This window comes from Macrotis lagotis, chromosome 7 (assembly GCF_037893015.1).
Source record: "Macrotis lagotis isolate mMagLag1 chromosome 7, bilby.v1.9.chrom.fasta, whole genome shotgun sequence".
Classification (NCBI taxonomy): Eukaryota; Metazoa; Chordata; class Mammalia; order Peramelemorphia; family Peramelidae; genus Macrotis; species Macrotis lagotis.
Window position 1 is genome coordinate 44,952,306 of NC_133664.1, and position 11,680 is coordinate 44,963,985.

The window sequence follows — 11,680 nt, forward strand, 5'->3', positions numbered from 1 at the left end:
TCAGGTAACCCAGAGAAATCATTCTGAGTACTGGGTTTAGAGGCAGTGAAATCAGATTCAAATCCCATCTTTAACATTTTTTCTGGTGACTTTGGGCAAATTAATTTCTCTGATCCTCAGTTTCCTCATTTGTAAAAGGAGGGAGGTTGGATTATAGGAATGGTAAGGTTCTGTCTAGCTCTAAATCTATACTTCAGTACCAAGAATGGTACCTTTGCCAATGTTCCAGCCTTTAGCCTCCATCTATTTTTTGGTACTTGGGGGGCTGCTCTTGGGTCATGTGTTTGAGAAACCATTTCCATAGACTTATCTCCTTAGAGTGATTTAAGTATCTGACTGCTGGAATTCAGTCAATGAGGTCTTGTCCTGGGTTGGAGGTATGATTTCATAACATAGATACTTCCTAGCTGTGTGCCCTTGAGCAAGTCACTTAGCTCCAATGTCCCACCAAAATCAACAACAATGAAATAGCTCAGGAAGCAGGTTCTCAGAAGCAGGTATGAGCTATCTCAGTCTCCCTTCCCAAATACAAGGTACCAGATGTGCTAGCTGAAGTCAGAGTAGCTGATAGGTGGGCTCCTTGAGTGTGGGGGTAGCCATTATTGGTTACTATGTGTATCTAGGGTGGGAAAAAGGAGGAAGGGTGACTTTGCAGATGACTTTGGTCCAACTCTCTCCCCTCCTCAGGACCTATCTCCAGTTTTGCAGAATGTTATCAGTCTCCCAACCAATCACTTGGACTTGGCAGCTGCTACTGTTCCTTGAATCTGATCGTCTCTGGGTATGGTGCAACTCAGAAGGACGATTTTTCCTCTGGGATAAGGGGAGTCATAGATGAGGGCAGTCAGGTTGGTGCAGAGACAAGGCGTTCCCATCAGTTTCAATTCAACCTCTGGTCTCTTGAAAGTTTCTTTCTGCCTTCCTGCAATGAAAACTGTATGAAATTTGTGCCAAAGAGAAGGGTGAGAATCAGAACAGCTATTTGCTTCTAACTCCCTGTGTGACCGTAGATAAGCTATTATTTCTCTTCCCTCAGACTCAGTTTCTATATCAGTCAAATGACCAGCGGGCTCACGTGAACTCAGGTCCCTTTGGATTCTGAAGCAAAATTCCTATAATCCTTTGTCTCTGGCCTTCTGAGTCCTCACTCCATTTGTTGACTCTAGATCTTCTTCCCAGGCCTCCCCTAGGGACACATCCTCTCTAAGGTCCTCTCCAGCCTTAAACCCTAGGGTGGCACCTGAAATCCCAGACATGCTTGAAGCTCCCTCTGCCCCCCCCCTTTCCCCAGACTTTGGCATATTCTCAGAAGGAGAAGTCTGCCTGAAACCCTTGGGGGTCCAGAAACAATTGACCTCAGCTTTCCCCTTTCAGCAGTCTTCAGCCCTTAGCCCAATGCAGAAGCCATGAACCTTTGATAAAGCAGTGGCACATCTAGCCACAGCTGGCAGAGAAAGTGGGTCAATAGGAAGACGCAGGATTGATGGAGTGGGGACAGCAGCAGCGCCCGGAGAAAGAAGGGTAGCCAGGAAGGAAGGGAGGGAGGAAAGAAGTGAAAGAGAAAAGGAAGGAAGGAAGGAGAGAAAGAAAAAGAAAGGAAGGAAGAATGAAAGAATGAAAGAAAAGAAGGAAGAATGAATATAAGAAAGAACAAAAAAGAAAGAGAAAGAAAATAGAGGAGGAAGGAAGGGAGGGAGGGAGAAAGAGAGAAGGAAGGAGAGAGAACGAAAAAGAAAGGAAGAAGGAAGAATGATTAATGAAAGAATGAAAGAAAAGAAGGAAGGAAGGAAAGAAAGAAAAAGAAGGAAAGGAAGAAAGGAAGGGAGAACAAATGTAAGAAAAAAAGAAAAAATAGAAAAGGAGGAAGGAAAAAAGAGAGAAAAGTAATAAAAGAAAGGAAGGAAAGAAGGAAGGAAGAATGAGTAAATGAAAGAATGAAAGAAAAAGAAGGAAAGGAAGAAAAGGAGGAAAAACAAAGAAAGAAACAAAAAAAAAGAGAGGGAGGAAAGGAAGAAGAGAAAACTCAAGCAGAGCATCTCTGGGTTTGCCCCGCTCCGAGGAGGGGCCGTCCGCCCAGAGAAGGGAACGTGTCTTGCCGGGGCCAGGCGGCCAGTGGGGAGCGGCTCTTCCGCGCCCGGCCCGGCCCGGCCAAGCCCGTTCCCCTCCCCTGCGGGCCGGGCCTCTCTCCTCGGCTCCCGGTCCGGGGCTCCGCGCTCTCCTCGCCTTTGCGCTGGGCGCTCTCGGGGCCTTCGCTCCCCACTCTGAGCCCGGGCCAACGGGCCCCGCTCCTTTGCGCTCCTGGGGCGCGACCCCCGGGCCCCTCCGGACCCCCTCTTCAGTCTCCGCTCCATGGCCAGGCGCGCCACCCCCAGCTTTCCCCAGCTGAGCAGCCCAGCGCTCCTTCTGCTCTTTCCTCCTCAACGCACCAGGGGCCGCAAATCTCGACTGAGAAGTCCCCAGCAGTTCTGGTTAATCAGTCTTGCCATTTTTTCCTTCCTCCCTCCCTTCCTCCCTTCCTCCCTTCCTTCCTTCCTTCCTTCCTTCCTTCCTTCCTTCCTTCCTTCCTTCCTTCCTTCCTTCCTTCCTTCCTTCCTTCCTTCCTTCCTTCCTTCCTTCCTTCCTCCCTTCCTCCCTCCCTCCCTCCCCCCCTCCCCCCCCTTCCTCCCTCCCTCCCTCCCTTCCTCCCTTCCTTCCTTCCTCCCTTCCTCCCTCCCTTCCTCCCTTCCTCCCTTCCTTCCTCCCTCCCTCCCTCCCTTCCTTCCTCCCTCCCCTCCTCCCTCCCTTTCTTCCTCCCTTTCTTCCTTCCTCCCTCCCTCCCTTCCTTCCTTCCTCCCTCCCTCCCTTTCTTCCTTCCTCCCTCCCTCCCTTCCTTCCTTCCTCCCTCCCTCCCTTTCTTCCTTCCTCCCTCCCTCCCTCCCTTCCTTCCTTCCTCCCTCCCCCCCTTCCTTCCCTCCTTCCTCCCTTCCTCCCTTCTTTCCTCTCTCCCTTCCTTCCTTCCCTCCTTCCTCCCTTCCTTCCTTCCCTCCTTCCTCCCTTCCTTCCTTCCTCCCTTTCTTCCTTTCTCCCTCCCTCCCTTCCTTCCTTCCTCCCTATCTCCCTTCTTCCCTTCCTCCCTCCCTTCCTCTTCCTTTCTTTACTTTCTTTCTTTCTTTCTTTCTTTCTTTCTTTCTTTCTTTCTTTCTTTCTTTCTTTCTTTCTTTCTCTTTCTCTCTGTTTCTCTGTTTCTCTCCTTCTCCTCCTCCTCTTCCTCCTCCTCCTCTCTCATTGTTTTTCTTTCTGGCAGCTAGGTGGCACAGTAGATAGAGCACCAACCCTGGAGTCAGGAGTAACTGGGTTCAAATCCAGCCTCAGACACTTAATAATGACCTAGCTGTGTGGCCTTGGGCAAGCCACTTAACCCCATTACCTTGCCAAGAAAAAAACAACTTTCTTTCTTTGTTTCTTTGTTCCTTCCTTCCTTCTGCAAAGTTATGAACCATCATCCTCCCGCACACTTTTCCTGCCCCGTGATTCCAGTGGAGTTGGAGCAGCTGATACTTCTCCCAGCTCTGGAGGGTTTGAGAGCTTTTGCAGTTTTAAAGTCAAACGTTAAAGTATGTTTTTATGGTAGGAGATTGCAAGAGCAGTTGATTGTCAGGAAGATGATGGCTCTGCATTATTCTGGCTTCACCTGCTTCTCCCTGGGGAAAGAACAAGGAAATGGATGAGGCTACATTCATATATTTGGGTGTCAGGGCGCTCTCAAACCCTCTTAAATTTAAAGTAATCAAAATAATCCATTTTACCTCCCATGAACCTCTCTATCTCTTATTTGATAATGAACTCTTCCTTTATCTATTTTTCTGAATAGTTTTTTCCTGTCCATGTTTATCTTTTATTAAGTGTCAAAGGTAATTCCCCCTGCTTTGTAAATTTTCTTATAATTTCACCCTTTACATCTAAATCATCTACTCATTTTGATTTTATCTTGGTTTATGGTATGAGATATTGGTCAATGTCTCATTTCTGCCATATTGCTTTTCAGTTTTGCCAAAAGTTTTTTTTCCCAAATAGCTGTGAACTTTTGTGTTACTGAGATCATTTACTTCTGTATGCTTAATCCATTCCATTAATCAATCTCCTTTTTTCTTACCAGTACCAGATTTTTTGAATGATACATCATTTGAGATTAGTTTCTGTTATTTTTTCTTTTATTTTCTTTCATTTTTTCCATTGATTTCTTTGATATTCTTACCTTCTTTGATATTACAGATTTTGTTATTTTTTTCCTAGCACAATAAGATATTATATGGCAGTTTGTTTCATATGACACTAGCTAAATTAATTAATTTAGGTAATGCCATTTTATTATATTAGTTTGGCCTCCCTATAATCAATATTTCTTCAAATGTTTAAATATTTTTATTTATGTGAAAAATGTTTTGTAATTGTATTCATATGGTTCCTTCAAATAGTTGGCAGGTAGATTCCCAAATATTTTATTTTGTCTTTAGGTATTAAATGGAATTTCTCTTTCTCTTTCTGATGGATTTTGATGGTAATATATAGAAATGTAGGTTTTATACATTGCGCCTTTTGATTGTGAAAGTACAACTAAATTTTGCTGTGGTCATTTGGAGAGTGACTATTTCAAGTTATAATGTAAAAGTTTGACTGGAAAAGAATGACTTGGGGCGGCTAGGTGGTGCAGTGTATAGAGCACGGGCCCTGGAGTCAGGAGTACCTGGGTTCAAATCTGGTCTCAGACACTTAATAATGACCTAGTTGTGTGGCCTTGGGCAAGCCACTTAACCCCATTGCCTTGCAAAAACCTAAAAAAAAAAAAAAAAAAAAAAAGAATGACTTGTTTCCCTTCTTGCTGCTATTCTGCCCTCAACTCCACTGTATCTCAGACATTTCTTTTGGGTTCACTGGTAATATTTGTTTGTCACACCTCTGGGTTAGGGGAGCTAATTGAATGTTTTCATTTCTTAAAAGAAGTCCTAAAAGGTTGCCAGGGGAATGACAAAGTAAAAGCAAATGAGAGATATTAAACTGTGGAAACTCAGGACTTTCTATATTAACCTGTTTAATTATGTCAGTAGAATCTGGCAGCAAAATTTTTTCTTGCTAAATTACCATATGAATAATTAAAAGTGATTACAATATAATTTATCTTCCCCTTTACAGTTATAAACTAATTACTTCTCATTCATTTCAATGCTCCCAAAGGACTATGCTTTCATTGTTAAAAGGACTACAGAAGGAGATGACAACTCCCTTACCCACTCCACTCCCACCACCTCTACCACCATCTTTAGTGGACACTACTCATGAACCACTGCAGCCAAAAATATTATTGCCTGGCAGCCAGTGTTCTGGTGATAAAATTTTCCAAATATCTAGTCTGGTCTTCAGAGGAGTTGTCATCACCACGGCCAGGCTGTACTTGAAATCTTTCCAGCTTGGTAGAACTTTCAAAGATTTAAGGTCAGAGCCTTTGGGAATCTGGGCTCAGCTCTACCTTAAGACATCTGAAGAGAATTCATTGGAAAAATTTACCAAAGTCATTCTACCTAGAAAGGATCTAATTGTGAATTCTACAGAGTAATGGATAGATTGGTAAGGTTGGAATCAGGCAGGGCTAGGGACAATACCTCCCTCTGACAATTAATAAAAGGTAAACATGGACAAATCTCAAAAAAAGTCTAATTTTCTTAACTGCAAAATAATGATCATTTAAGTAACTATTTTTTTTTGTTTTCTTTCTTTTTTTTTTTTTGCTAGGCAATGGGGTTAAATGAATTGCCCAAAGCCACACAGCTAGGTAATTATTAAGTGTCTGAGGCTGGATTTGAACTCAGGTACTCCTGACTCCAGGGCTCTATCCACTGTGCCACCTAGCTGCCCCTAAGTAACTACTTCACAAGGTGATGGTGTAGTTCAGATGATAAAATATGTAAAAACTACTTTACAATTAAAAGACTTTATGAAGTTAATTATTATTATCTATATATGGACAGTTGCAGGAGGCAAGCCTTCCTCTCTTCCTTCCCCACCTAGTGCTTGAAGTGTGCACTGTATATTTATTGGTTTGAACATAAGAATAACACCTTCCATTTTTGCATCTGCTTCACCACTTGGTTTCAACTCTATGGAGCAAGATGCTCCCAGAATGTTCTCTTTCTTCCCCGGGGTTCCTACCTCCTATGGTATAATGTCTTGATTTTTTTAGATTGGAAGTAAACACCTTGTGGGGCTATCACTATCTTAAGCCCAGTATGTCACAGGTATTTTGATAAATGTTCATTGACTTGATTGGATTGGACTGAAGTGCGGTTTATCAACAACCTGACAGTGTGCATTAAGAGCATTGGACTTGGTTTCAGGAGGATGGGAGATCAAATCCGGCCTCAGACACTTGCCACTTACTAGTTGTGTGACCTGGGGCAAGTCACTTACCCCTGATTGCCTCATATCCAGGGCCATCTTCAGTCGTCCTAATTCATATCTGACCGCTGGTTCCAGATGGCTCTGGAGAAGAGAGTGAGCCTGGTGATTTAGCATAGTATCCCCCTCACTCAAACCCAATTCATGTGTTTGTTATGGCATCAATTCCCTGATGTCATGGTCTTCTTCTAAAATGAAGGACAAACATTATTCATGAGATCAAAGGTCTGGTCACTGACTCAATCAGGGCAGATCCAAACTCATTCATATCTCATCCTGTAAAACTATCTCTCTCTTCTCTCTCCTCTCTCCTCTCTTCTCTCTTCTCTCTTCTCTCTTCTCTCTCTCTCTCTCTCTCTCTCTCTCTCTCTCTCTCTCTCTCTCTCTCTCTCCTCTCCTCTCTCTCTCTCTCTGAATCCTCCTCAGAGGCTCTAGTCCACATAGTAGAAGCATGCTAGAGACTTAATGGGTATTACTTGGGTCTTCTGTGACCATGGTCTCACTACTTGCTAGACCTTCCTCCTTTCTGGTCAGCCATTTCTCACACAAAATCCTTGTTCTTAGCTTGCTACAGCCTACTTACGTACAACTAAGCTTTTTTTTTTAACTAAATTTTATTGCTTAGAATAAACAAAAATGCAATTTTCTTCCTCCTATCTCTCTCTATTTCATGAAAAACAACAGACTAATAAAAATAAAAACAAAACCCAAAACCCCAAAGTCTTGTAACAAACATGCCCAGGCAAGCAAAACAAATTCTCACATTGGAGATGTCCTGCTTCTCATTCTGCATTCTGAGTCCATTGCCTCTCTGTTAAGAGGTTATGTTCTTCATCATTAGATTGAGTTTATTAACTCCCTATTAAGTACTAAGTGCTTTACAAGTATTATTTCATTTGATCCTGACAACAACTCTGTGAAGTAGGTGCTATTATTATCTCCATTTTAGGGATGAGAAAACTGAGGAAAACAAAGGTGAAGTGATTTGCCCATGGTCACACATGGTCACACAGCTAGATTTGAATTTTGGTCTTCCTGACCAGAGACCCATTCCATCACTTTTCTGTCTCCAGAGGACCTCATTGATCCTCTAAAATGATGGTTAGTCATTGCATTGATTAGAATACTTAAGTCCTTTGAAACTTTATATCTTTTATCCAACCAATCCTTTTTCCTCTTTGTGTCAGCTACTATTCTGATTATTCTTGAGATCTTGTCCATTTATGATTCAGAAGCATCTATCCTATCCCAAAGGGAATAGTGATGAGACTGGTGTCAAAAGGATGAACTTTTGTGAAAGTGAGCAAGGCAGAATCCTTGAAAGTGATGCATAATTTTCCAATTTGTGACCCTACTTAGTCTTTTTTTCATGGTTGAATCTTCATTCTCAGAGGAACAAAATGATATCATTATGTTGGGGTCAAAGATTAATATGCTTGACTGTGGCTACTCAGATCTTGGAAGGTTATACACAACCCACATAGCCCAAATGAACTTTTTTTTTAGGTTTTTTGCAAGGCAGATGGGGTTAAGTGGCTTGCCCAAGGCCACACAGCTAGGTAATTATTAAGTGTCTGAGACTGGATTTGAACTCAGGTACTCCTGACTCCAGGGCCAGTGCTTTATCCACTGCGCCACCTAGCTGCCCCTACTGTGCCACCTAGCCGCCCCTCCAAATGAACTTTTGATGGAGATGTCTATAAATATGTGAATCTCATGTTTCCTTTGAGCTACTGTTGTTATACTTTGCTCATAGAGCAAAGCTGCTAAATCTTGTGTTATCCTAACTTAGTTCCATGTTATTTGAATGGTTTCCTTTCTGATTACTTGCAATATTTTCTCCTTGATCTGGGAGCTCTGGAATTTGGTTATAATATTCCTGGCAGTTTTCATTTTAGGATTTTCAGGTGGTGATCACTGTATTCTTTCAATTTCTCATACCTCTCAGACTGGCCAATGTGACCAGAAAAGATAATGATCATTATTGGAAGGGATATGGGAAATCTGGGACACTATTACATTGCTGGTGGAGCTGTGAACTCATCCAACCTTTCTGGAGAGCAGTTTGGAATTATTCCCAAAGGGCAACAAAAATGTGCATACCCTTTGATCCAGCAATACCACTACTGGGTCTATACCCTGAAGAGATGATAAAAAAGGGTAAAAACATCACTTATACAAAAATATTCATAACAGCCCTGTTTGTGGTAGCAAAGAATTAGAAATCAAGTAAATGTCCTTCAATTGGGGAATGGTTTAGCAAACTGTGGTATATGTATGTCATGGAACACTATTGTTCTATTAGAAACCAGGAGGGATGGGAATTCAGGGAAGCCTGGAGGGATTTGCATGAACTGATGCTGAGTGAGATGAGCAGAACCAGAAAAACACTGTACACCCTAACAGTAACATGGGGACAATGATCAACCTTGGAGGGCTCACTCATTCCATCAGTGCAAAAATCAGGGACAATTTGGGGCTGTCTGCAATGGAGAATACTATCTGTATCCAGAGAAAGATTTGTGGAGTTTGAACAAAGACCAAGGACTATTAACTTTAATTTAGAAAAAAAAAACTGCTATCATTGTCTGAACTTGCTATCTCTTATACTTTATGTTTCTTCCTTAAGGATATGATTTCTCTCTCATCACACTCAATTTAGATCAATGTATATCATGGAAACAATTTAAAGACTGACAAACTGCCTTCTGTGGGGGTGGGGAAGGGAAGTAAGATTAGGAGAAAAATTGTAAAACTCAAAAATAAATAAAAATCTTTAAGTACTGTATTCTTTCAATTTCTATCTTCATGAGATTGTGTATGAGGATCATATAAATCATATAAGAGCATGAAAAGTGATTTGCAAATTTTAACTTCTTTATGAAAATTGAGCTATCATTATCATTATTATTAAAAAATAGAAAGAGGACCCTATGAGGAATGAGCTGGTTTTCCAGAGTAAGTAGTTTTGGATTGATCCAACCAAAATAATGACTGACATTTACCAAGTAATTTGCATTTTAATATTGTTTCTTAGTTTGAAAAATAGTTTTCTTTCATATCATCTCAGTGATCCTCACAAATAGCCTAGTGAGGTTAGTGGTAGAAATAATTTTAATCTCATTTTTCAGGTAAGGCTCAGAAAGGTTAAATGATTTGCCCAATGACTCACAGGAGGTGGAACTCTCTTTCTTACCTCATGCCTTCTTGTCCCTGGCACTTTTCATGAAACCCTGCCCTCATTACAATTGCTATCATCTGTGAGATGAAGTGGCTGAGTGGGGTCAGGGAGGATCATAGCATGCAATTTTGAGGCAGAGAAGCTAACTAGTCCAAGTTCAAAGTTGTGGTCTTATCCTTCTTAGCAGAGCAGTCTAACCAATGGGATGATTAGTATTTACTTGGAACTATATAGGTGACCACCCTCTGACTAGATTAGGCTCTGAGAGACTAATCTATATTCCTCCTAGATCAGTCTTAGAGAAATTGTTCATTATTTTGTGATGTTCAGTAGAAAAACCAAGACAGTATTTTCAGTTAATTTATAAGTGTAAAACAAATTCTCCAATATTTTTGGATTTGAAATCTTTGCCTTATTTTCTCTAGACTATGACTTGCAGAATGATAATATGAGGAAAAATTCAATATATGCCAAATATGCTAATTAAATATACATTTACAGTATTCCTTTGTGGGTAATTCCATCTCCCTCTATTACTCTTTTTCAGTGTATTCAGCTTTGTCCTGAATTAAGGCCCCACATTCCCAAGCAGATCCCCTCTATTTTCCTCCTTCTCAACCTATTACATCTTTCCCCTCCAGTTTTTTAACTTAGAATTCTCACCAGCAGTCACTTTCTCAAGGAATGAAAAGCAGCTATTCAAATAAAAATATCATCTGGAAAGGGTATGCACCAAGAATTTATTGGCCGTTAAATCTTAAGAAACAATTAATCTGGGCCAATTAGTTTTTTTTTTTAGCAAGTCCCTAGAAGCATCTCAAATTCAGAATGCTCAGAATAGAACTCATTATCTTTCCCTCCCCAAACAAACCATTACTCCCCTTCCCAAAACAACCATTATTCTTCCAGTCACCTAGGGGTAATCTCACACATCTGTTGCTGCCTTGACCTCTCTATAACCACCCAATAATATCCAAGTTCAGATATGCATTACCTTTCGGGAAGCCTCCTTATATTTTGCCCAGTTTCCAGACTCTTCTTCACTCCTAACCAATCCACCAAGAAGTTTCCAGTGATTTCCTTAAAGCACAGGTCTGCTCAAAAAGTTTCACTTGTTCCTCCTTATTGCCCCTCTGATCAAATATACACTACTCTTTTTTTGGAATTGAAAGTCCTTCCCATCTTGGTTCAAATCTGTCTTTCAGGTCTTATTATCATAGATTATTTCCTCTGGAGGATTCTACTCTCCATCCAAACTGCCCTTTTGTTTCTTGTATAAAGAATCCTATCACCTGCCAGGGCTTGTAATGTACTCCCTCCTAACCACTACCTCCTAAAATCCCTAGTATTCTTCAAAGTGTAGTTTAAGTGTTACTTCCTACATAAAGACTTTTCTTGCACCTTCTCAGAAAAATGTGTGGTTGTTTTGAGTCATTTTTTTAGGTTTTTGCAAGACAAATTGGGTTAAGTGGCTTGCCCAAGGCCACACAGCTAGGTAATTATTAAGTGTCTGCAATCAGATTTGAACCCAGGTACTCCTGACGCCAGGGCTGGTGCTCTATCCACTGCGCCACCTAGCCGCCCCTTTGAGTCATTTTTCAATAGTGTCTGACTCTTCTTGATCCCATTTGGGATTTTCTTGGCAAAGATAATGAAATGGTTTTGACTTTTTTCTCCAGCTTATTTTACAGATGATGGAAACTGAGGCAAAATGAATTAAGTGATTTGCCCAGAGTCACATAGCTAGTAAATGTCTAGGGATAGATTTGTGCTCACAAAGAGGAGTCTTCCTGACTCCAAGAGCATTGGTCTGTCCATAAAACCATGTAAAATTAATTCGGTTTTATTTTGTATAATTTTTGTATATATATATATATATACTTATGTATGTATATAAACATATATATAATTTGTGTATCTATCTATCTACTTATCTACCTATCTATTTATCTATTCATCTATCCATCCATCATCTATCTATCATCTATCAATCTATCTATCTATCTATCTATTTATCTATCTTCCACCAAGAAAATAGAAACTCCTTGAAGTTACAACTATTTCATTTTT